This window comes from Chiloscyllium plagiosum, unplaced genomic scaffold, assembly GCF_037043375.1.
Source record: "Chiloscyllium plagiosum isolate Xiang-an unplaced genomic scaffold, Cpla_swu_hap1 HiC_scaffold_27, whole genome shotgun sequence".
In the NCBI taxonomy this organism is placed as follows: Eukaryota; Metazoa; Chordata; class Chondrichthyes; order Orectolobiformes; family Hemiscylliidae; genus Chiloscyllium; species Chiloscyllium plagiosum.
In genome coordinates, this window is record NW_028270165.1 from 93,534,467 (window position 1) to 93,559,907 (window position 25,441).

Genomic DNA, 25,441 nt, shown 5'->3' on the forward strand with positions numbered 1-25,441 from the left:
CGAAGCTGTTGTCTCCTACTTTGTATTTATATGTTTGTTCTGGATGGGGTTCCTAGGATTTGTGGTGATATCAAAGTTATGAAGAGAGATACATATTTTGTTGAACCAAATACAATGGCAGTGCAGAGAATTTCAGAAAAGGGCAATAAATATTTACTTTTTATCCCTTATTCAACTCATTCAAGAATTTCAAATTGAATCTGAGCGAACTTGAGAGCAAATGGCAACATTCGTTTGTTAATAGACTCAACATAAATTATGAAAGATCACTTTTATCTAAGTCACAATGTTTAATCCCAAACGGAGCAATTAAGTGCAAAGTTACTTTCAACCATTTAATAAAACACTGCAAATTTTATTTCATATGAAAATACATTCATTTTATAATTTGGATAAGATCTTTACAAAGGAAATATACTAAACAAAATAGCTTTCCTGGGTATCAATATTGACAACAGTTATGCAGCTATTATTTGGCAATTGACCAACTAATTGAAATGATTTCAGAATAAATGAGCTGCTTCATTATTATACATTGAGATATTGCATATCTTGGCTCTCACCCAAGTATTCTCCGAAGGAAAAAATGCATCTGGATGGGGACATGAATGGGAAGAATTCAGAGGGATATGGGCCAAATGTTGGCAAATGAGTCACTAGATTAATTTAGGATATCTGGTTGGCCTGGACTGAAGGGTTTGTTTCTGTGTGCTCATTACAGATGCCCCTCTTCTGGGATCCCCATACCAGCTGTTATTTTCATGAAATAATCTGACAATTGTTGACTTCCATCAACCTATTCCATCCGGAGAAATTTCCTGTCTCTGCAAAGTGTGGTTCACGTTGGCAAATTCAATCCTCCTTTGGTCCTCAGGAACACACTCTAATGCGCAACGTTCTCAATACCTGTTTAACGTTCAGTGGGGAAACTATTTTCAGTCCAACAGTTACACAGAATTCCTCCGAAATGTTTTTGGCAAATGCACTGCTCCCACCAGAGCTCGTGGGCCCACAGTTCAAATGCTTTTAACAGCTTTTTTTCTCATTTCCCCGCCTTCCCAGGATGCAGAATTTCTCCCACCAGAAATTTTGTCTTGAAAAAAATCCAGCAGGAACATGATTGTGGAGCTATCAGTAAAAAGGCTTCACATGGCTCAACCAAGGTTAGAAATGGAAGAATATCTCTGTTCAAAGTTACTGTTCGTTTGCACTTTCAAAATTCCTTGAATTTAAGGTGTTCCATTGTAGCATTTAATTATGATCCATTATAAGCAGTATCCAGTCTCATCTGAGTGAGGAACCGACTCAACAAGCGAAATAACTTTTCTGTCTGCTCTTTAGATGTGACAACCTCTCCCTCTCTGATGCAACAGGATTACCAGAGCTGGAAATACCACTCTCAGAATACAATTGCTGATCAACAGTTTACTTCTGTTGCTTAACATAAGGATTTAAAAGCTGCTAGCCTGATCTCGCACAAAGCACAAAAACAAACTGTTTACCCGTGCCTGCACAGAGGAGAAATTGCACTTGGAATAGATCACAAAATAAGAACTGTTACAGCCCCACAACTCATGTGTTTCCCACGGACAAAGTTAAACATCACACAACACCAGGTTATAATCCAGCAGGTTTGTTTGGAAGCACTAGCTTTTGGAGCGCTGCTCCTTCATCAGGTGGTTGTGGAGAATGAGATCATGATCACAATTTATATCCAAAGGAGTCGAGCGTCATGGAAATGTGACACATCAAACAATTTTAGATGAAATCCTTCATCTTTTAGAATAGGTTTCTGCTCTTTGGTTTGTTAATCCCAGAACTTGTTTTTTGTTACCTTCTCAAGAATGTCATTCAAATGCAGAGCTTTTCTAACAATACGTGTGAATTCTGTCTGCGCCTGAATGTTGAGTCAGACTAACATTTTTCTTAGAGAAAAACTCTACATTTAAATTACATTTTTGAGAAGGTAATTTACAGATTAGGGTGTAGAGGTTAGGGTGGATTGGCCATGGGAAATACGGAGTAAGGGGGTGGGTATGTGTGGGATGCTCTTCAGAGGGCCAGTGTGGAATAGATGGGCTGAATGGCCTGTTTCCACATTGTTGGGATTCTATGACTCCCACCACAAAGGAGCATTTTATCTGCATCAATCCTGTCAAGCCCCTTTCAGAATTCTTCTGGTTTCAGTAAGAGCACTTCTGGTTCAGAGAGGTAGACAGCACAAAAATAGACCCTTCGGTCCAACTCATCCATGGCGTCCAGGGTTCCCAAACTAAACTAGTCCCACTTACCTGCGTTTGGCCCATATCCCTCTCAACCTTTCTATTCATGTACCCATCCAAATGTCGTTTAGACTTTGTAAACGTACCTGCATTGACCACATCCTCAGCAAGTTCATTCCACGTGTAAACCGTCCTCTGTCAAAACGTTGCCCCTCGGGTTCCTTTTAAATCTCTCTCCTGTCACTTTAAAGAAATATGCCCCCTAGTCTTGAGCGACCCTACGCTAAGGAAGAGCCCTTTGCTATTCACCTTACCTCCACTCCTCATGATTTTATCAATCTCAATCATGTCACCTCCCAACCTCCTGTGCTCCAGTGAATAAAGTCCCAGCCCCTCCTTATAACTCAAACCCTTCCAGTCCTGGCAACATCCTGGTAGGGGAAACTCCTCAATCCACAAACAACTTATTTATACAGGCCCACAGAACGCTCTTCACCCCAGAGGCAGTAGTATGTTATTCCTCTCTATCAGGACATGACTTACTTGCCCCGTCCCCAGTCCCCGATTCCAATCTATTCATCAGAATTTCTACTGCCGACCCTGCGAAGAGAAATATCACTTTCCAATATCTCCGGTCTGTGTATACAAACAGCTGGTGAAACACTGGCTGGGGTACAGCAGACCTTATGCGGCACATGGACCTGGAACGGAACCCTTCCCTTTCGCATTTATAGGCCTTTTCTCTTTTCAGAATCTGATACTGTCACCAAGACCATGTACAATAGAGCTAAGGGAGAGCCCAATGGGAACAGCATTCTGAGGACCATTGTCTCCCATACAGTGCGAGTGCTCAAGTCACTTGGCCCATTTTTTACAGAGCTCAAGCAACTCCTCTTGCAAAACGTCGACCCTTTACTTATGTAGACCTGACCAGACCCCCTGCTGTAACATTTCAGTAACCGATTTTGACAAACTCTCCCTAATATACACCAAACCAGACTATTATTTCTTCAGCTAAGGTAAAACTACCAATTTCCTTGTCCTTGATGGCAAAGATGTCCCTCATAAGGTCACTATCGGAGCTCTTGTTCCCACAACAGTACCTTGTCCTGGCCAGTTATCGTACCAGCACCTCCCACTTCCTCTGGCAGCTCACGCCATCGCTCAAGCGACTCCACGTTGAAAGCGTCTGGTCTGGTGCACCAGATGACATCAGGATAATCTGAGATCGTTCCAGATCGCATCGATACTCAGTCAGTGGCTTTCCCGATCAGGATGTTGTACGTGATCAAACAGGTCCATGGGTAGGCGATCCCCCACCTCTTAGTTCAAGTATCTCTACGAGAACTCCCTTGCTGGAGGGTCCCTTGGAGACACTTCAACTGGACTTCATTGAGTTGGACAAATCAGTTGAGTTGCTATAAATATGTTTTGCTTATTGTTGTCTTTTGTAAGTGGATTGAAGCCTACCCTCCTCCTAACGCTACTGCTGAGACTGTGGTGAAGATTTTCTTTCAGGAAATAATTCCCTGCTTCAGTATACCTGCGTGCATTAGCTCGGACAATGGACCACACTTTGTAGGTAATATTAACGGAGAACTCTGTTCCCAGCTTTGTACTTGTCAGCAACTGCATGGTGCTTATCATCCTCAGGCGGCCAGCCTTATTCAATGTTTTAACCAGACTCAAGACTAAACTTGTCAAATTGATGACAGAGTCTGGCCTCTCCTGGTTATGCTAATCCCTGTGGCCTTATTCCAGATGCGATCCATGTCTGCGAGCAAGACACGACTGTCTCCAGCTGACAGTCTCTCTGATCACTGCCTCCGTACCCCTTGGAACGATTCGACTCCCTTCTGAGTCCACTTCCACCACATGACCGAAGTAATGATTCGTTATGTTCTTGCTCTAACTAGTGTTATGTGTGCCTTTCACTCCCAGGAGCGTGCGGCCTACAGTGATGTTCCCTCCCTTTCAGCCTTGTCACGGGTAGAGCCTGGTTCATTGGTGCTCGTCAAGAACTAGACTGGCAAAGGTCTCCAACCTCGTTGGGATGGCCCCTTCCAGGTTTTACTTTCCACCCCTATGGCGGTCAAAGTCACTGGGCACTCAGCTTGGGTCCAACTGCACCATTGTCAATTGATTGACCGCACCAATCAAAAGGGGGGAAGAGGAGGAGAGAATCCTGGAATCCCAACAAAAGGAGTGGACCTTGTCGAGTTGGGTTTTTGAATCTTGCTGTTGTTCTCATGTTAATCTTATGACAGATACTTGAACCAAGAGGAGGGACTTGTGGGGGATCGCCTATCTCCTCACCTTTCTGATCACGTACAACATCCTGATGGGGAAAGCCACTAAGTATGGATGCGACCAGGAATGATCAGAGATTATCCACCACCTATGCTGAGATGATGTTGTCCAGTGCACCGGACCAGATGCCTTTGACGTGTGGAACGTGATGAAGATTGATTATTGCAATGGACTCTTACATCAGAAAGACCAGATGGTCCATCTGGACAGTAGAAATCAGTGAGAGTTACCATGTCGTTACCATGCTTTTTTGATTTTTCCTGCAGACGCAAGCCAAGTGAGGATAAAAATGATCAACCCCGTTTTCTCTTTTCAGAAACTGATACTGTCACCAAGACCATGTACAATAGAGCTAAGGGAGAGCCCAATGGGAACAGCATTCTGAGGACCATTGTCTCCCATACAGTGCGAGTGCTCAAGTCACTTGGCCCATTTTTTACAGAGCTCAAGCAACTCCTCTTGCAAAACGTTGACCCTTTACTCCTGTCGAGCTGTCCAGACCCCCTGCTGTAACATTTCAGTAACCGATTTTGACAAACTCTCCCTAATATACACCAAACCAGACTATTATTTCTTCAGCTAAGGTAAAGCTACCAATTTCCTTGTCCTGAATGCAAAGATGTCCCTCATAAGGTCACTATTGGAGCCCTTGTTCCCACAACAGTACCTTGTCCTGGCCAGTGGACAAGTCGATGGAACCTCCATCTGAGGAGGATGCAGCGGTCGGTCTCAGCCAACCTTGCTCCAACTGGAAGGATCCCAAGGGACTGGGTGACAATACAGGACACCCGATAGGGTACTCTCGATTCCCCAGTCTGAGGTTGGAAGGATCGGCAGGGGTGACAAGTCAACAGAATCGCAATTCCCTCTTTGACGGCCTGACCTTTCGAGGAAATAAGACGAAAGAGGCTCTGAAACAGAGTAAACTGGGATTATCAGACCTGTGTCTTTTACTCTGTGCAGAATCGGTATGCCTTAGACTATATACTCCCCCAGGAGGGTGAGGTCTGCACCATTGTCCAAGATAAATGCACTATGGGCATTCCCGATCTGACTGGCAATATTAACTAAGATACATGAAGAGATCCAGGCATTCCTTGACAGAATGACTGAAAGGACCAGTTGGGGAAACTGCAGATCAGGCTGATGGTACAATTGGCTTATCAATTTAGCTATGGCTGTTTGTCAGTATTGGTATTGTTAGGTATTTAATTGCTTGGCTTATGAGGTCCCTTAGTGATATAGATTTGCCCCAGAAGATGCTCCTTTTGCGATCCGATAGCTCACCCACACGTGTCGATGGCAATGATAAATATGACCAGATGAGCTGCGAAGATGGTGGTGCCGCTCTACAGGATGTTGATGGCTGGACCACCTTGAAGGGCATTCGTTTGGACTAGCCTTCTCTTTCAGTGATCGTGGTGCAATCAAAGGGAGGAATGAGGGTGTGGGCATCTGGGTGATAAAGTCTACAGCCTTAAAACTTGTCTTTAAACATTCAGACTAAAATGTAATGCTGAATTATTAAATACATTTAATGCACTAGAAAATAAACAGACAGGAAGCCTCAGAAAGAGGAGAGAACTTAAAGATAGGGACACCTGGGCTCACCAAGTGATAACAGGATGCTGTAAGGCAGTTTGCCTCAGCATCGGTGAATCTGTGTGAACAGGACCCCCAAGTGATAACATTCACAGCCGTTCCCTTGTGAGACCATTTTAGTGCTGAGGCTGTTGAATCCCGTAGAAAATTAACTCTTAGTGTTTGTCTATTATTGATTGAAATGAATTGCATTTTGGGACTTTCTGATGATATTGAGTAGCCATTACTGGTGATTAAATACAAACTCTGTGGAAGGGTATATTGATAAAGCTTTACCTTAGTTGCTGCAGCCGAGGCTCCAGCGGAGGAAATTGACTGCAGGCACAGTTCCGGCTTCGGGGTGGCCACATGTCCTGGTCCTGGTCCCGCCCCCTCCTCGGACAAGGAGATACGCAAGCCTCGCCCCTTCCGAATGCAGATCGTAACCCCGCCCCTCTGTGTAAACCCCGCCCACCCAGGTGTATTTGGAAGCACGAGCTTCTGTAGCTGCTCCTTCTGCGGGTAGCTGTGCTGAAGGATCATAAGACACAGAATTAATAGCAAAACATCACAGTGTCATGCAACCGATGCAATATTTGGAACAAACTTGGACCGCTGCTGAGTCCTTCATCTTTTAGAAGGGGTTGCAGGTTTCAGTTCATCAATATATAAATTCCAGAACTTTAGATCAGATTCCCTACAGTGTGGAAACAGGCCCTTCGGCCCAACAAATCCACACCGACCCACTGAAGAGCAAAACACCCAGCCCCATTCCCCGTCACCTAACACTACGGGGCAATTTTGCTTGGCCAATTCACCCTAAACCGCACGTCTTTGGACTGTGGGAGGATATCCGCGCAGACGTGTGGGGGGGGGGAATTGAACCCAGGGCTCTGGCGCTGTGAGGCAGCAGTCCCAACCACAAAAAGCGGGATAGGGATGTAAGGCAGGCTTTCAGGGAACTAGGGTGGAAGCTGAGGGGTAGAACAAAGAGTGGTTATCTCTGGTTTGTTGCCTCCTTTCCCGGGTATCTGACCCTTGTCTTTCGTGTCCTCCCCTACCCTTCCTGTTATCCCTTGATCCCAGTCTCCTTTTTGTTATTTCTTCTACTGCCTCCACCATCATTTTGGCTTTCTGCTTCTCGTCTTCCCTTTTCACAAACACTTTCTGTGCCTCACGTAACAGCTCTTCCATCTGTCTTTCACTCCATCCATCTAATTTCTGTAATTTCTTTTGTATGTCCACCCATGATTTAGTTACAAACTGGACCTTTAAGAGTCCCTGTGCTGTCTGATTATCGGGATCCATTCCCAAACACTTCCTTGTGGCCTCCTTGAGCCTTTTTAGAAATGCAGAAGTGGTTTCATCCTTCTCTTGTCGTACTTCAAAGGCCTTAACAAAGTTTTATGATCTTTAGATTAGATTACTTACAGTGTGGAACAGGCCCTTCGGCCCAACAAGTCCACACCGCCCCACCGAAGTGCAACCCACCCATACCCCTACATCTACCCCTTACCTAACACTACGGGCAATTTAGCATGGCCAATTCACCTGACCTGCACATCTTTGGACTGTGGGAGGAAACCGGAGCACCCGGAGGAAACCCACGCAGACACGGGGAGAATGTACAAACTCCACACAGTCAGTCGCCTCAGGCGGGAATTGAACCCGGGTCTCTGGCGCTGTGAGGCAGCAGTGCTAACCACTGTGCCACCGTGCCGCCTCTTTAATTCCTAATACTCCCATTTCTCATAGATCCCGCATTGACTCCCTATCTTCTCTGTCATTATTTTCCCAATGAGCGTCAACATTTGGGAATTTCTGTTCTGCTGGGGCCCCTTCTTCCCCAACTGGGTGCCTCTTTTCCCATTCCTATAAAGCCGCTCTCCTAATCATACCTCGTTCTTCCCCTGAAAATAACGTTCCTAAAATTGCCATCAGTTCTCCCCAGGTATATAAATTAGGCCCTAGGAATTGCTCTAATTGTTCGGCTAGTGCAACCGGATCCTGTATTAAACTTTTCATTTCCTTTGTAAAGACCCTAACTTCACTGCTAGTTAAGGGAGCGTTTACATCTCCGATTGTACCTTCCCCAATCGGAACCTCTCGTAAGGGACATAATTTTACATTTTCCATTATCTCTGCCCCTCCTTTACGTGTGGTGGCTCGAGTGACTCTGGGCCCCTCCCCCAGAATCTGCATCTTTTAGTTCAGAGTCCGTTCCCATTTCTGTGTCTGGACTCGGTTCTACTTCGGGAGCTGTAGGCTCATTCCGGGGAGTAGTATATGGGGGCGGCAAACACATTAAGGGATCCCATTGTGGCTTCCCTTGTTCATTCTTTTTCTGTTCTTCCCCTGATTCCTCGCTATTCATAGGACATAATTTTATTCCCGCGCTCCCTATCCAACAAGCCGCATAATCGGACTCTTTTTGACTGTACGCTTCTTTTCGATTGACATATATATTAAGATCTTGACACATCCAATCCTCATCGGACCCATATTTGGGCCAAAAAATACCAGGCGCCTCAATACTTTCTCTAGTCCAGACAAAACAACAATAGTTTACCATTGTCGTCTTATCTTTCCCCCGTGTCCGGGAATTGTGTTCCCAATTTCCCAACATTCTCCCCAAAGGACTGTCGGGTGAAATATATTCCCCTTTAACGTTATTTACAGATCGATCGTTACCCAGGCAACTCCCCGTGCCCCCCATTGTTGCTAATTTAATTAATCTTAACGAGGTCCGGTGTCACCTTCTTCCACACCCCCTTCAGGGTCCTGACTAGACACCTTACTCGTCCAATTAATCTGACCAACTATATGCTTTTTGAGACTTCAACTGTTCTCCATAAATCACTTTTATGTAAGGATAAAAGAGGTTAGTTAGAAACTGATAGTAAGGCAGTCATGACCTGTAAAAAGAACAGGAGTTAACATTTTATTTCGTAAACTGTAAAATCCTTAACCTGAAAAGAAATCATGTTAAAATTTCCATAGTAGAAATCAGATTCAAAACAGTCCCGGATCTCAAGCTCCAGGGAACAAAGCACAAACATTCAATCACCAACAAACAAATGTGCATTCAAACCAAATCACAAAGGATTAAACTTTCTAGTTGCCGTACAGCTCGCTCGCTCTCTCTCTCTCTCTCTCTCACACACACACAGACACCGTGTCTCACAGACACTTTGAGCTTCCCACAACGATTCCTCTCGCTTTTGAATATTCTTCTGGACGTCTGGCCATAAGTTAGTTACGAAGTGCACCCTCAGTAGCCCTTCAGCTACTAGCCCTTCTGACACAGGATGTTTTCCATTGACATATGCTTAATTTTGTATATCGCCAATTCCCCATACTTTTATATGTCCCGACCACCTGTCAGGCAGGAAGGAAGTGATAAGGTAAGGGAACCGTGGTTTACAACAGAAATTGCATCTCTTGTTACAAAGAAGGAGGAGGCTTATGTGTTGATGAGGCAAGATGGTTCAGATGAGGCGATGGAGAGTTACAGATCAGCTAGGAAGGATTTAAAGAGACAGTTAAGAGCAAAGAGAGGACATGAGCAGTCTTTAACAAATAGAATAAAGGAGAACCCTAAAGCTTTCTATAGGAATGTGAGGAATAAAAGGATGATTAGGGTAGGAATAGGGTATGTCAAAAATAGAAGTGGGAAGTTGAGTGTGGGCCCTGTGGAGATTGGAGAGGTGTTAATGAATATCGCTCATCGGTCTTCACTCAGGAAAAGGAGAATATTGTAGAGGAGAAGAATGAGGTACGAGATATTAGACTCGAAAGGATCGAGGTTAGTTGCACACAGATGTTATCAAATTCTAGAAGGAGTGAAAGTAGACAAGTGCCCTGGGCCGGATGGGATTTATCCAAGGATTCTCTGGGAAGCGAGGGAGGAGATAGCAGAGCCTTTGGCTTTGATATTTGAGTCGTCATTGTCTACAGGTTTAGTACCAGAGTGGAGGATTGCAAATGTTGTGTCCTTGTTCAAGATGGGCAGCAGAGATGACCCAGGTAATTATAGACCAGTGAGCCTGACTTCTGTTGAAGGAAAGCTTTTGGAAAGGAATATTAGAGATAGGATTTATAATCGTCCAGCAAGCAACAATTTATTTTCAGATAGTCAACATGGTTTCATCAAGAGCAGATCGTGTCTCACAAACCTCATTGCGTTTTTTGAGAAGGTGACCAAGCATGTAGATGAGGGTAGGACAGTTGACGTGGTGTACATGGACCTCAGTAAAGCCTTTGATAAGGTTTCACATGGCAGGCTGTTGGAGTAAATGCAGAGGCATGGGATCGAGAGTGATTTAGTAGTTTGGATTACAAACTGGCTTTCTGAAAGAAGGCAGCGAGTGGTGGTTTATGTAAAATATTCAGCCTGGAGTCCGGTTACTAGTGGTGTGCCACAAGGCTCTGTTTTGGGACTACTGCAGTTTGTCATTTTTATAAATGGCTTAGACACAGGCATAAGTGGATGGATTAGTAAATTTGCAGACGACACTAAAGTCGGTGGAGTACTGGACAGTTTGGAAGAATGTTACAGGTTGCAGGGGGACGGATAAACTGCAGAATTGGGCTGAGAAGTGGCAAATGGAGTTCATTGCAACTGAATGTGAGGTGATTCACTTTGGGAAGAATAACAGGAAGGCAGTGATCTTGGAGTCCATGTGTGTAGATCCCTGAAAGTTGCCACTCAGGTGGATAGTGCTGTTAAGAAGGCATACGGTGTGTTAGGTTTCATTCGTAGAGGGATTGAGTTCCGGAACCGCAATATCATGCTGCAACTATACAAAACGCTGGTGCAGCTACACTTGGAATATTGTGTATAGTTCTGGTCCCCATATTTCAGGAAGGATTTGGGAAGCATTGGAAAAGGAGCAGAGGAGATTTACCAGGTTGTTGCCTGATCTGGAGGGAGGGTCTTATGAGGAAAGGCTGAGAGACTTGGGTCTGTTCTCATTGGAAAGAAGAAGGTTTAGAAGGGATTTGATAGAGACATATAAGATGATCAGAGGATTAGATAGGGGAAACAGTGAAAGACTTTTTCTTAGGATGGTGACGTCAGCTTCCCAAAGTGAATCACCTCACATTTAGCTGCATTGAACTCCATTTGCCACCTCTCAGCCCAATTCTGCAGTTTATCCAAGTCCCCCTGCAACCTGTACAAATTGAGGGGTGATAGATTTAAGACAGATGTCAGAGGCAAGTTCTTTATGCAGAGAATGGTAAGGGCGTGGAATGCCCTACCTGCTAAAGTAGTCAACTCAGCCACATTAGGAAGATTTAAACAATCCTGAGACAAGCGCATGGTTGATTTTGGGATAGTGTGGGGAACGAGCTGAGAATAGTTCACAGGTCAGCGCAACATCGAGGGCCGAAGGGCCTGTTCTGCGCTGTATTGTTCTATGTTCTTTGTTCCATGTTCTAAACTTAGTGCAGGAGGCGGAAAGAAATGAGCAGTTTTAAAACAAAAACTTCTTGGAGCTCAAAGCTTTCAAATGAGAGTCTAAGCCCGGTGGTAAGTTCAGGTAACCTTTATTGCAACCCAACTTTGTTACAGCTTCAGATCCCCCCAGCAAAAAGGCAGAGAAAAAAGTAGTTGCTTTTTGAACAGCTCAAGGTCAAAGTGCACACACCACACGTCCCCTTGTCCCACTCCCCTCGCTGTCTTTACTATTGGCCAGCACCAAGTTGTCCCTTTGTAATCGGATCCTTGGTACAGCCGTAACCCAGAGGAAGTATTGCCTCACTCAGCAATTTCAACCCATACCCTGTCTCCAAGTAAGTTTCTCCCCTCTCATTTGCCAGGAAGGGGTAGTGTAGAGTCAACCAGACTGCTGTGGGTCTGGAGTCACGTGTAGGCCAGACCGGGTAAAGGATGCAGCTGGAACGACTGAGTGAATCCTTTCCCACAATGGCGGTTCCCTTCCCTAACAAGGGAGAGAGGGAATCAGATGGGGGCTTTGTCCCCTGCACCACCCCCTCCCTCTGACATCTGTCGTGTCGGGATTCAAACCTGGGACTCCCCGGAACCGGGTTGATAGTCCAATCGATATTGGCACTCGGCCGTCACTCCTTCAATCCTCCTGCGATGGCACGTGAACACGCTGGTGCCTCCGAAGGTTGGAGGAGTCGGTGAAGCCCTTCCCGCACTGAGAGCAGTTGAATGGCTTCTCCCCGGTGTGGATCCGCTGGTGGGTCAGCAGGGTGGAGGCCTGGGTAAAGGCCTTCCCACACTCGGCAGCTGAAAGGCCTCTCGCCTGTGTGGACTCGCTGGTGGGTCTGGAGGGTGGAGGAGCGGGTGAAGCCCTTCCTGCACTGAGAGCAGGTGAACGGCCTCTCCCCTGTGTGGACATGCTGGTGCCTCAGCAGGTGGGAGGAGCAGGTGAAGCCCTTCCCACATTCGGGGCAGCTGAAGGGTCTCTCCCCCGTGTGGATCCGCTGGTGCCTCCGCAGGGTGGAGGAGTCGGTGAAGCCCTTCCCGCACTGAGAGCAGTTGAATGGCCTCTCCCCTGTATGGACCCGCTGGTGGGTCAGCAGGGTGGAGGCCTGGGTAAAGGCCTTCCCACACTCGGGGCAGCTGAAGGGCCTCTCCCCCATGTGGATCCGCTGGTGGGTCAGCAGGTTGGTGTAGTAGGTGAAGCCCTTCCCGCACTGAGAGCAGATGAACGGCCTCTTCCCCGTGTGGACACGCTGGTGCCTCAGCAGGTGGGAGGAGCAGGTGAAGCCCTTCCCACATTCGCGGCAGCTGAAGGGTCTCTCCCCCGTGTGGATCCGCTGGTGCCTCCGCAGGGTGGAGGAGTCGGTGAAGCCCTTCCCACACTGAGAGCAGGTGAACGGCCTCTCCCCTGTATGGACCCGCTGGTGGGTCAGCAGGTTGGAGGCCTGGGTAAAGGCCTTCCCACACTCGGGGCAGCTGAAGGGCCTCTCCCCCGTGTGACTGCGCCGATGGGTCTCCAGGGCAGACGGGACATGGAAACCTTTCCCACAGTCGCCACACTTCCACGGTTCCTCCACAGGGCGGGATTTCTCAGGTTTCTCCATGGCCACAGCTTCAGCTGCACACAAACACGTGTAGAGCCCTCCCTGCAGTTAAATCCCCTTTCCAGGCCGTATAACTGTTTCAGGCTCCACACACAGTGCGCTGCAACAGTGGGGTCTCTCGTCCAGTCCCACTGATGCTGAAAACAGGAACCAAAAAGCGTTGATCCCTCTCACAGAAATCACAGTTAAAAATTGTTGCGGTCCCGATGGATTTAGTGACTGTCAGACATTGACATCAAAGTGAGGACTGCAGTCGCTGGACAGTCAGTCAAACAATGTGGCGCTGGAAAAGCACAGCAGGTCAGGCATCATCCGAGGAGCAGGAGAGTCAATGTTTCGGGCATAAGCCCTTCATCTGTTGATTTTGAAACTTCAGTCTTCAGATTTTCAAATACTCTGCAAAAAGAGATTACAAAAGTCATCACTATCAGTGCAGGGTAGAAATTCAGAACAAGCAATTCTACTTTCTGTGGAATATTCTTTTGTTGTTCCACAAAATTGAAAGCACCATCCCACTCTCTCTCCCGCTCTGTTCTCCTGAAGGTGCTGATTCAGGATCTTACTGGGGCAGAAAAAGCAAAAACATCAAGACTGACATCCCTCTGAATTTTGGATACCTCCACCTGAAAGTTAATATCTTTCACAACACTGGGATCCTGCTGAGAGTGAGCAGGTCTGATATTGGGAAGCAAAAAAAAAAGTCAATTCAGGGTGAACCTGCAATGCAGCTTCTTGAGGAAGGACGAGACACAAAATGGTTAATGACCCCAGGAAGGTGGGAGCAAAATGAGACATCAAGGCATGAACACTGACACACTTCAGTCAAACTCTTCTGCTTCCCAGTCAGGGCAAAACATGCTCTGAAAGTCCAGTCTTCACAGCCACATTTCTGCTTCCACTGAAGACAATTAGAGTCACACAGCACGGAAACAGACCCTTTGGCCCAACCTGCCCAGATATCCTAAATTAATCTAGTCACGTGTGCCATCATTTGGCCACTATATGGGCTGGGTGCTGGCAGCTGGGACTAAATTGGGTTGGCTATCTTGTCAGCAAGGACGAGTTGGACCGAAGGGTCCGTTTCTGTGCTGTACATCTCTATGACTCCAGTTTACTATCACTTGACCTCGACCCATCTGAACCCTTCATATTCAGATGCCTGTCCAGGAGCATTTTAACTTGTCATCGCACCAGCACCCACCACTTCCTCTGGCAGCTCACGCCATCGCTCAAGCGACTCCACATTGAAAGCGTCTGGTCTGGTGCACCAGATGACATCAGGATAATCTCAGATCATTCCAGATCGCATCGATACTCAGTCAGTGGCTTTCCCGATCAGGATGTTGTACGTGATCAAACAGGTCAGTGGGTAAGCGATCCCCCACCTCTTAGTTCAAGTATCTTTACGAGAACTCCCTTGCTGGAGGGTCCCTTGGAGACACTTCAACTGGACTTCATTGAATTGTAGAAATGAGTTGAGTTGCTATAAACATGTTTAGCTTATTGTTGATGTCTTTTCGAAGTGGATTGAACCCTACTCTCCTCCTAACGCTACTGCTGAGACTGTGGTGAAGATTTTGTTTAGCTCGGACAATGGACCACACTTTGTAGGTAATATTAACGGAGAACTGTGTTCCCAGCTTTGTATTTGTCGGCAACTGCATGGTGCTTATCATCCTCAGGCGGCCGGCCTTATTCAATGTTTTAACCAGACTCAAGACTAATCTTGCCAAGTTAATGGCCGGGTCTGGCCTCTCCTGGTTATGCTAATCCCTGTGGCCTTATTCCAGATGCGATCCATGTCTGTGGGCAAGACATGACTGTCTCCAGCTGACAGTCTCTCTGGTCACCGCCTCCGTGCCTCTTGGAACGATTCGACTCCCTTCTCAGTCCACTTCCACCACATGACCGAAGCAATAATTGGTTATGTTCTTGCTCTAACTAGTGTTATGCGTGCCTTTCACTCCCAGGAGCATGCGGCCTACAGCGATGTTCCCTCCCTTTCAGCCTCGTCACGGGTAGAGCCTGGTTCATTGGTGCTCGTCAAGAACTGGACTGGCAAAGGTCTCTATTCTCGTTGGGATGGCCCCTTCCAGGTTTTACTTCCCACCCCTATGGCGGTCAAAGTCACTGGGCACTCAGCTTGGGTCCAACTGCACCATTGTCAATTGATTGACCGCACCAATCAAAAGGGGGGAAGAGGAGGAGAGAATCCTGGAATCCCAACAAAAGGAGTGGACCCTGTCCAGTTGGGTTTTTGAATCTTGCTGTTGTTCTAATGTTAATCTTATTACAGATACTTGAACCAAGAAGAGGGACTTGTGGGGGATCGCCTATCTCCTCACCTTTCTGATCACGTACAACATCCTGATGGGGAAAGCCACTAAGTATGGATGCGACCAGGAATGATCAGAGATTATCCACCACCCATGCTGAGAAGATTCATCCAGTGCACCGGACCAGACGCCTTTGACGTGTGGAATGCGATGAAGATTGATTATTGCAATGGACTCTTACATCAGAAAGACCAGATGGTCCATCTGGACAGGAGAAATCAGTGGGAGTTACCATGTCATTACCATGTCTGTTTGATTTTACCTGCAGACGCAAGCCTAGTGAGGATAAAAATGATCAACCCCATTATTATGGTAAATATTTTAAGGACGCCCAGGAACACCATCCCATTTTTGCAGGACAGACTGACTCGGGAAAAGGGAAGCCTGATAGGGGAAACTCTCAATCCACAAACAACTTATTTTTACAGGCCCACAGAACGCTCTTCACCCCAGAGGCAGTAGTATGTTACTCCTCTCTATCGGGAGATGACTTACTTGCCCCATCCCCAGTCCCCGATTCCATTCTATTCATCAGACTTCCTACTGCCGACCCTGCGAAGAGAAATATCACTTTCCAATAGCTCCGGTCTGTGTATACAAACAGCTGGTGTAACACTGGCTGGGGTACAGCAGGCCTTATGCGACACATGGACCTGGAAGGGAACCCTTCCCTTGTGCATTTACAGGCCTTTTCTCTTTTCAGAACCTGATACTGTCACCAAGACCATGTACAACAGAGTTAAAGGAGAGCCCAATGGGAATAGCATTCTGAGGACCATTGTCTCCCATACAGTGCGAGTGCTCGAGTCACTTGGCCCATTTTTTACAGAGCTCAAGCAACTCCTCTTGCAAAACGTTGACCCTTTACTCCTGTAGACCTGACCAGACCCCCTGCTGTAACATTTCAGTAACCGATTTTGACAAACTCTCCCTAATATACACCAAACCAGACTATTATTTCTTCAGCTAAGGTAAAGCTACCACTTTCCTTGTCCTGGATGGCAAAGATGTCCCTCATAAGGTCACTATCGGAGCCCTTGTTCCCACAACAGTACCTTGTCCTGGCCAGTGGACAAGTCGATGGAACCTCCATCTGAGGAGGATGCAGCGGTCGGTCTCAGCCAACCTTGCTCCAACTGGAAGGATCCCAAGGGACTGGGTGACAATACAGGACACCCGATAGGCTGGGGAATCCAGAGTACCCTGGGGTTGGAAGGATCGGCAGGGGTGACAAGTCAACAGAACCGCAATTCTCTCTTTTGCGGCCTGACCATTTGAGGAAATAAGACTAAAGAGGCTCTGGAACAGAGTAAACTGGGATTATCAGACCTGTGTCTTTACTCTGTGCAGAATCGGTATGCCTTAGACTATATACTCCCCCAGGAGGGTAAGGTCTGCACCATTGTCCAAGATAAATGCACTATGGGCATTCCCAATCTGACTGGCAATATTACTAAGATACAAGAAGAGATCCAGGCATTCCTTGACAGAATGACTGAAGGGACCAGTTGGGGAATCTGCAGGTCGGGCTGATGGTACAATTGGCTTATCAATTTAGCTATGTCTGTTTGTCGGTATTGGTATTGTTAGGTATTTAATTGCTAGGCTTATGAGGTCCCTTAGTGATATAGATTTGCCCCAGAAGATGCTCCTTTTGGGATCTGATGGCTCACCCACACGTGTTGATGGCGATGATAAATATGACCAGATGAGCTGCGAAGATGGTGGTGCCGCTCTACAGGATGTTGATGGCTGGACCACCTTGAAGGGCATTTGTTTGGACTGGCCTTTTCTTTCAGTGATCGTGGTGCAATCAAAGGGAGGCATGAGGGTGTGGGCATCTGGGTGAGAAAGTCTATAGCCTTAAAACTTGTCTTTAAACATTCAGACTAAAATGTAATGCTGAATTATTGAATACATTTATTGCACTAGAAAATAAACAGGCAGGAAGGCTCAGAAAGAGGAGAGAACTTAAAGATAGAGACACCTAGGCTCACCAAGTGATAACAGGATGCTGTAAGGCAATTATGAACATTTGCCTCAGCATCGGTGAATCTATGTGAACAAGACCCCAAGTGATAACATTCACAGCCGTTCCCTTGTGAAATGAATGATAGTCTTTGAATCTGACCCTGAAATAAGACTCGGTACTATCCATAGCTTTGTAATTAATGGGTGGAGCTTGTCCATTGTGGGCGGCACGGTAGCACAGTGGTTAGCACTGCTGCCTCGCAGCGCCAGAGACCCGGGTTCAATTCCCGACTCAGGCGACTGACTGTGTGGAGTTTGCACGTTCTCCCCGTGTCTGCGTGGGTTTCCTCCGGGGGCTCCGGTTTCCTCCCACAGTCCAAAGATGTGCAAGTCAGGTGAATTGGCCATGCTAAATTGCCCGTAGTGTTAGGTAAAGGGGTAAATGTAGGGGTATGGGTGGGTTACGCTTCGGCGGGTCGGTGTGGACTTGTTGGGCCGAAGGGCCTGTTTCCACACTGTAAGTAATCTAATCTAATCATTGTAATGGATTCTTACTACCCCTTGCAAGGGGGCATTCACAAAATAATTCTTTGCTGTCTTGAGATTTCAAAAGGACACGAGAGAGAGAGAGAGAGAGAGACCATTTTATTGCTGAGGCTGTTGAATCCCGTAGAGAATTAACTTAGTGCTTATCTGCTATGGATTGAATTGAATTGCATTTTGGGACTTTATGATGAGAGATTTTTATTCCAGGTTTCCAAAGAGTATGATCTCCAGGACAAACCAAGAGAGAGGCTTTACAGGTCTGAGTTCTCAAAGGATTCCCTGCGCCATCTCAATCTCCACTTTAACATGGGAGGTAGGACAAAATGGCTTCTGCTTGGCTAACTCGGTGGGACTGAGTCAGGCAGATACTCACGACTCAGAACAAACAAGAAACCACAGACTGATGTCAATCCAGTGAAAAAAACTGCAAATGTGAACCTAACCATCAATCGCAGAAGTAACGGTTTAATCCTAACCGCCAGACAGGACAAATACGATTCCAAGAACAGGTTGTCTACAAGAAATTATGATAGATTAAATTAGATTCCCTACAGTTTGGAAACAGGCCCTTCGGCCCAACCAGTCCACACTGACCCTCCGAAGAGTAACCCACCCAGAACCATTTTCCCTCTGACTAATGTACCTAACACTACGGGCAATTTAGCATGGCCAATCCACCTGACCTGCACATCTTTGGACTGTGGGAGGAAACCGGATCACCCGGAGGAAACCCACGCAGACACGGGGAGAATGTGCAAACTCCACACAGACGGTCACTCAAGGCTGGAATCGAACCTGGGACCCTGGTGCTGAGAGGCAGCAGTGCTAACCACTGAGCCACCGTGCCGCCCTAGGCTAAGTCAAAAATGCATGAGGACCTTGCGGGATCTGACTGGTTGTTACTATGTGATCATGCTCAATGTCTGACTCTAAACAATGTACATAAGTTCTATCCAAACTCTGTATACTTTGGTGGATTCTTTTGGCACACTAGAAGTACTCATCGGTGGCCCAGTGGTTAGCACTGCTGCCTCACAGCACCACGGTCCCAGGTTCGATTCCAGCCTTGGGGGGCTGTGTGGAGTTTGCACATTCTCCCCATGTCTGCTTGGGTTTCCTCCCACAATCCAAAGATGTGCAGGTTTGGTGAATTGACCATGCTAAACTGCCCATAATGTTAGGTGCATTAGTCAGAAGGAGTTGGGTCTGGGTGGGCTACTCTTCAGAGGGTCGGTGTAGACTGGTTGGGCCGAAGGGCCTGTTTCCACATTGTTGGGAATCTAATCTAATCCTTCTGGGCTGATCAGAGTCTACCGTCCGGGCCATATCAAAGAATAAACTATTGCTTGTATGATTGACAAAGTCACTTCCAGGTGTGTTTATTGACCAATCCCAGAAATCCGAAGATCCAGACAGCAGTCCAGATCAGAACAACCAGATAGGAAATGGTTAATGTCCCCAGGATGTGGGGAGCAAAATAAGACACCAAGGCGTTAACACCAACATCAGGGAAAAACTGAACAGACGTGACAAACATTCGTGGCAAGCCAGAATCACAGAAACAGTCCCTTCAGTCCATGCTGACCAGATATCCTAAATCAATCTAGTCCCATTTGCCAGCACTTGGTCCATGTCCCTCTAAATGTTTCCCAACATATACCCATCCAGATATCTTTTAAAGGTTGTAATTGTACCAGGAGCCACTACTTCCTCTGGCAGCTCATTCTTTACACACACCACCCTCTGTGTACAGGAGTTGCCCCTTAGGTTTCTTTTAAATCTCACCCTAAACCTATGAGCAATCCCAGATCAAAGATCTTGTCTACTGACCCTCGCCATGCCCCACATTATTAATACAAGGTTGTAGGGTCACCCCTGTGGGATATAGGTAAAGCAGTGTTACTTCTGCAACCATAATTGCTTCTGCAAGGTAAATGAACTAACGCCAGGGTATAATTGTTTCAGCCAAGAGTGGAGTTAACAAGAATGAAAGCAATGTGAAGGAAATATATCATTGCGTTTGTATTAGCTAAAATGTGCATACATGAAATGGTCCTGCAAACAATGGAAAATGTTACAGACAAACAGATAAGGTGCTGTGAGGGGAGGGGGTGTAGATTAAGCTAGATATGCTCGTATAAACAGTTATAAGCATCTGTTTCCTGCTTCTGCAAAAACAAAAAAAAACACAATCAGGGAGGTCAGAAGGCTCAGTGTCGGCGAAAAATGGGAGGAAACGTTGCTTTCGCAAACGAGGAAGCAGCTGGCGGTGAAAGAGGATATACGCTAACACTTTGTTCACGCACAAGGCTGAATAAGGCAAGAAATAGACAAGAGTAATGGACGCCACCGGGAAAGAATGGAGGGACAAACCGATCTTTTGAGGATAAGCTTGGAACATCGGGGGGGGGGGGGGGGGGGGCAGGGGGAGGAATGTGAATGAGGGAAAGAAGCTGAATGTGCTGGAGCCAAAGTGGAGGAAGAACAGAGGATGTAAAACCGGCTTGAAGCTGCAATGAGGAATATTGCATGTGCTGTACTTGTACCTGTGGCAGTTACTGGTGGGAATCGGTTGCATTTTAAACATTAAAACAGGAGATATCCAGCCCTCCCCCTTCCCAATCTCTATCCTTCAGTCCCTCCTCACCCGGGTAACTAAGACACATACCTGAGTTTGCGGAGGCTGCTCCCTCCCTGCATTCACTCCAGTTGCTACAAGTGACCAATTTCCCCTCCTCCCATCTCTGCCTCCCTCCCAGGATGAAGAGTCGGCCAGAGGGCGGGAGATTCACTTTGAAACTGACAGGGCCACTTCCGCCTTGTGACGTCACAACGGAACTAGGGGCGGGGCGGGGAAAAGTGACGGTTGAGGGGGCGGGGCCATGGCCAACAGCGGGCGCATGCGCTGCGCCTGCAGCAGACCAGGACCGGAACACACTTTCCAAAAAAACCCCTCCCTTCAGAGAATCCCCACAGTGTGGAAGCAGGCCACTCGGCCTCACCGACCCTCAAGGGTCACCCACCCGCACCCATTCCCCTACATTTAACCCTGAGTAATGCACCTTACCTGCACATTATGCCTAATTTAGCATGGCCAATCCACCCTAAACTGCACATCCCTGGGTACTATGAGTATTACAGCATGGCCAATCCACTTTAGATTAGAGTGGTACTGTAAAAGCACAGCAGTTCAGGCAGCATCCGAGCAGGAAAATTGACGTTTTGCACAAAAGCCCTTGGGAATAGAGGCAGAGTGCCTGCAGGGTGGAGAGATAAATGAGAGGGGCGCGGGAGTGGGGGTGGGGATTGATAGAGATAAATTTCAGGTTGTCAGTTGTATATTGATTTTAATGAATACTTTGAAGCTGAGAAATTACTTGTAGCTGACCACAAAAAAAGGGCAGCAGGGGCATTTCGCAATAAGCTCAGTTTGTAGGTCTGCTTTTTGGACTGTCAAGATAGTAAAGGATGATCTCAGAAGTCAGACGGTTCGATAAGATAAGGGGAACTGGACAAAGTAACAGGAAGGCTGTAACGAACAAGGACAGCCAAATAAGGCAGATTTAAAGAAAAACAAGCGCGGTAATTAATAAGTATGATAGGCTTAGGCTTGGGTGCAGGGAATTACCAAATGAAGGAATAACGGGTGCAAGTAATAACCAAATAAAGGGATAGAATGAAATAGACAATCATAATAGATTTATTGCTCAGTGTAGGGGTGACGAGAGAGCCCTCAAAAGTATAAAAAGCTCTGTATTTTACTGTCGGGTATGTCTCTCTTCATGCAGCCACCCATCTTGCAAGATGTTTGAATAAATGTGCTGCTTCAGAACTCTGACTCGGACTGAAAATTATTGATTAAGTGGGGTTCGTTTCTCACAGCACTATGGGTAATTCAACATGGCCAATCCACTTTTGTTAGAGTGGTGCTGGAAAAGCACAGCAGTTCAGACAGCATCCGAGGAGCAGGAAAATCGACGTTTCAGGCAAAAGCCCTTCATCAGGAATAGAGCCTGCAGGGTGGAGAGATAAAAGAGGAGGGTGAGGGTGGAGGGTGGAGGGTGAGGGTGGGGGTGAGGGGAAAGTACCATAGAATACAATAGGTGGGGGTGGTGAGAAAGTACCATAGAATACAATAGGTGGGGGTGGTGGGGGTGGTGAGGGTGGGTGTGGGGAGAAAGTACCATAGAATACAATAGGTGAATGGGGGTGGGGATTGAGGGGATAGGTCAGGAAGGAGGGTGGGGGAAGGTAGCAAAGAGTACAATGGGTGAATAGGAGTGGGGATGAAGGTGATCCGGAATCCGTGTAGGATGAGTTGGTTACGGAGGCAGGCACCAAGGAAACAAACGTGGCTGTGGTAGCGAGTCAGGGCAGAGGAAATGCAGTGGGAGAGGGATTCCTTGAGATTCTTGTAGAGAGAGGAGGAAAACTTCTTCAAGGCAGGCATTCTTGCAAGAGGATTCACAGTAGGGTTAAAATCAACTAGGTAAAAACAAGGACTGCAGATGCTAGAAACCAGATTCTAGAATCACACAACTCCAGGTTGTAGTCCAACAGGCTTCTTTGGAAGCAGTAACCTTTGGAGTGCTGCCTCTTCATCAGGTGGTTGTGGAGGATAAGATCTTAAGACACAATTTAGAGCAAAACAGTCCAGTGTCCTGCCACTGAAATGGTATATTGAACAAACCTGGATTGTTAAGTCTTCCACCTTTTCAAATAGGTTACAGGTCTCATTACAATATCAATCACAGAACATCTTGTTGTCACCTTGAGATAACAAGGTTTTATAGCAAAAGCTCACATCTCAGCTCAGACAATGCATTAAAGGTGTGAGGTCAGAGTCTGCCTGTATCCCAATCTTGAGTCAGACTGGTTCTGTTTCCAAAGTCGAATTTACAAACTATTACATGTATTGACTGCCTGCAGATTTTTCCTTAAAAAAAAAAAATGCACATAGAATGTATCTGCAAATATACATCGCCAATTTATTTCTAATTTTGTTTCATTTTTCTTGTTTAATTCCCTTCGATGATGTGGGAGAATTGTTAGATTTGGGTCAGCCATTTGGTCACATATTAAAGCCTAGAAACCATTTTGAATGTCAGCTTAGTGCCTGCTTGCTAAAGCTTGTGTTTCCCAGGCTCAGCGGAGACGGTTGGCCTTGCAGCTGTACTGCTTCCTGATAAACAAATTCTTTCCTGACATGGGGCTTTATTTCCATCCCCCACAGTTGGCGAGTCCTGCCAGGTCACCGGCCGATATCCTTTGAGAGATGAAATATAGAGGGTAGTTGCTGCTTTTGTTGTGTCCAAAATAAAGAGGAAAGCTGGCCAGGGACAAAAGTGCTGTGAGAAATTGAGAGACACGATTTCGGTACAAATAGTTAAGATGTGCATGACCTCAGAGTCTAAGGGGAATAGAGCCGTGGGGGTAGGGTAAAACATGCTTCTCTATAATAAAGGACGAGACAGAGTAGAAAAACAAGTCCTTGATTGATAAGACCACTAACTCTGACAGAGAAGAATAAGTCCTTGACTGATAAGACTGCAGGCTAGAAAAACAACTAGGGAGACATATACTGCAGATTTTGTGATAAGGGTCCAGAATGGAAAAATAATGAATGTTCAGAATGTGAACCTCGTGACTCTTTAGAGCTATAGAAGGGAGGAGCTTGAACTGTATTTAATCAGAAACATTGTTAGCCTGGCGCGCCTTTTTTTTCAAGGGTGCCCAACTCTGCAGACTTGTTAATAAAACTTTGTTTTCCTGAATTTGTCTAGAGCGATTATTGAGAAGCGATTTTCGTTTCTAACAAACTTGGGGGCTCGTCCGATCAATACTCCGGCCGCGAGGGGGGGCTGAGGAAGGACATCGGAGAAGGTGCACCCTGCCGAGTTCGGCAGTCCCTGATTCCTTGCTTGTCGCCCCGCGCGGCTTGAGCGAGTGATATCCGGAAGGCTCAGGAGAACAAAGGAGGGGTGTGGCCGAGGCAGTGGGGACGGTTAACGATCGAGTAATTTCGGTGCACCGAACCCAGGTAAGAACAGACTTGCGGGAACCGTCTTTCCGGAGGACTGGGGACCTGCGGAGTGCCTGTAGATTTTTCTACAGAGACGTGGGACTCAGGAATCTAGAGACCGGGGCTCGTCTGTGCGGGATTTTGCAGAGACCGTGTTTGCGGAGGAACGTGGACCTACGGGGTGCCTGTGATCTGTTTCACAGAGACGTAGGACACAGGAATCCAAAGACCGGGGGTGCCTGCAAAGGGACCTGGGCGATCACGGGACTGAAGGTCTGGGAATTGGCTAAATAGTGATAGATTATCACGGGATAATACAGGAATCTCCGATTTTACAAAGTCCTCGGCAATGGGAAATAAGGGATCCAAGGCGAATAAGGGAAAGGTAGGCTTGAGCGTAGACAATGAAAAATACCCCGGGGTACCTGACGATAGTCCGTTAGGAATAATGTTAAATAATTGGGATCAGGGTAGGAGAAAAGGAAAATCTAGAAAGAAGATGGTGAGATACTGTCAAACGTGGTCCCAAACACCTATTCAGGGAGACTCAGTGTGGTGGCCTAAATTCGGCACTGATGAAGACTGGGTCCGGCAAGCTCTAATTTTATATGTCAATTCGAAACCTAATGTTACTCAGGGGGAAAGTGATTACGCCCTTTGTTGGCTGCCAGTCACACTATCTTGCAAAATGAAGGTAACCAATGAAGACTCGACAGGGCAGAAAGAATGGGAACCTTTAGATCACTTACCGCCGCCCTACGTGACCCCGTCGGCCCCGCAAAATGGTCCTTCGGGTGGCGACGATTCAGGGGAAGGGGAAGAAAGCGGGGAGGAACCACCAGGTGCCTCAGGAGTACAGACTAGATCTCAAGCTGAAAAGAGTCACAGACGGAACTCTGTCCCGATTGCAAGAATGAATCCACTCCGGGAAGTGCCCATGGGAGGCAGGGAAGGAGGGACGGGATATGTGAACGTCCCCTTAACGAGTACTGAAGTACGGAATTACAAGAGGGAGATGAAGGGCCTACTGGAGGACCCCATGGGCCTGGCTGAACAATTAGATCAGTTCCTGGGGCCAAATACTTATACGTGGGATGAGATGTATTCCATCATGGGAACATTGTTCTCTAGCCAGGAGCGACAGATGATACGTCAAGCTGCGCTGTTGGTCTGGGAGAGAGGGAGGAGCAGGAGGGGAGCAGAAATTTCCCCTCACCGACCCCGAGTGGGATAAGCAAACGGAAGAAGGAAGACGCAACATGAGGGATATGCGGGAATATTGGATAAAAGGAATAAGGCAGTCAGCCCCGAAGGGGCACAATTTTACCAAGGCCTTTGGGAATCATCAAAACCCGGAAGAAACCCCGACAGACTTCCTACACAGGATTAGGAAG

General features: G+C 46.8%; 1 protein-coding gene and 1 pseudogene across 4 annotated transcripts in view; one reads left to right on the forward strand and one right to left on the reverse strand.

Annotated features, from left to right (window-relative positions):
• The window catches only part of LOC122557151 (endogenous retrovirus group 3 member 1 Env polyprotein-like), a 39,469-nt gene that overhangs the window by 10,043 nt on the left and 3,985 nt on the right, over window positions 1-25,441 (forward strand). The window contains exon 3 of one of the 3 annotated variants that reach the window (XM_087975482.1): window positions 23,809-24,065. The exons of the other annotated variants lie outside the window; for them this stretch is intronic. The gene's annotated coding sequence lies outside the window, so the exon portion shown is untranslated. The remainder of the gene's footprint in view (window positions 1-23,808; window positions 24,066-25,441) is intronic. 3 annotated transcript variants of the gene reach the window in all.
• LOC148145062 (uncharacterized) overlaps window positions 11,648-25,441 on the reverse strand; it is a 31,986-nt pseudogene continuing 18,192 nt past the window's right edge. The window contains exon 2 of the transcript XR_015751707.1: window positions 11,648-13,568. The product of XR_015751707.1 is annotated as an uncharacterized LOC148145062 (transcript). The remainder of the gene's footprint in view (window positions 13,569-25,441) is intronic.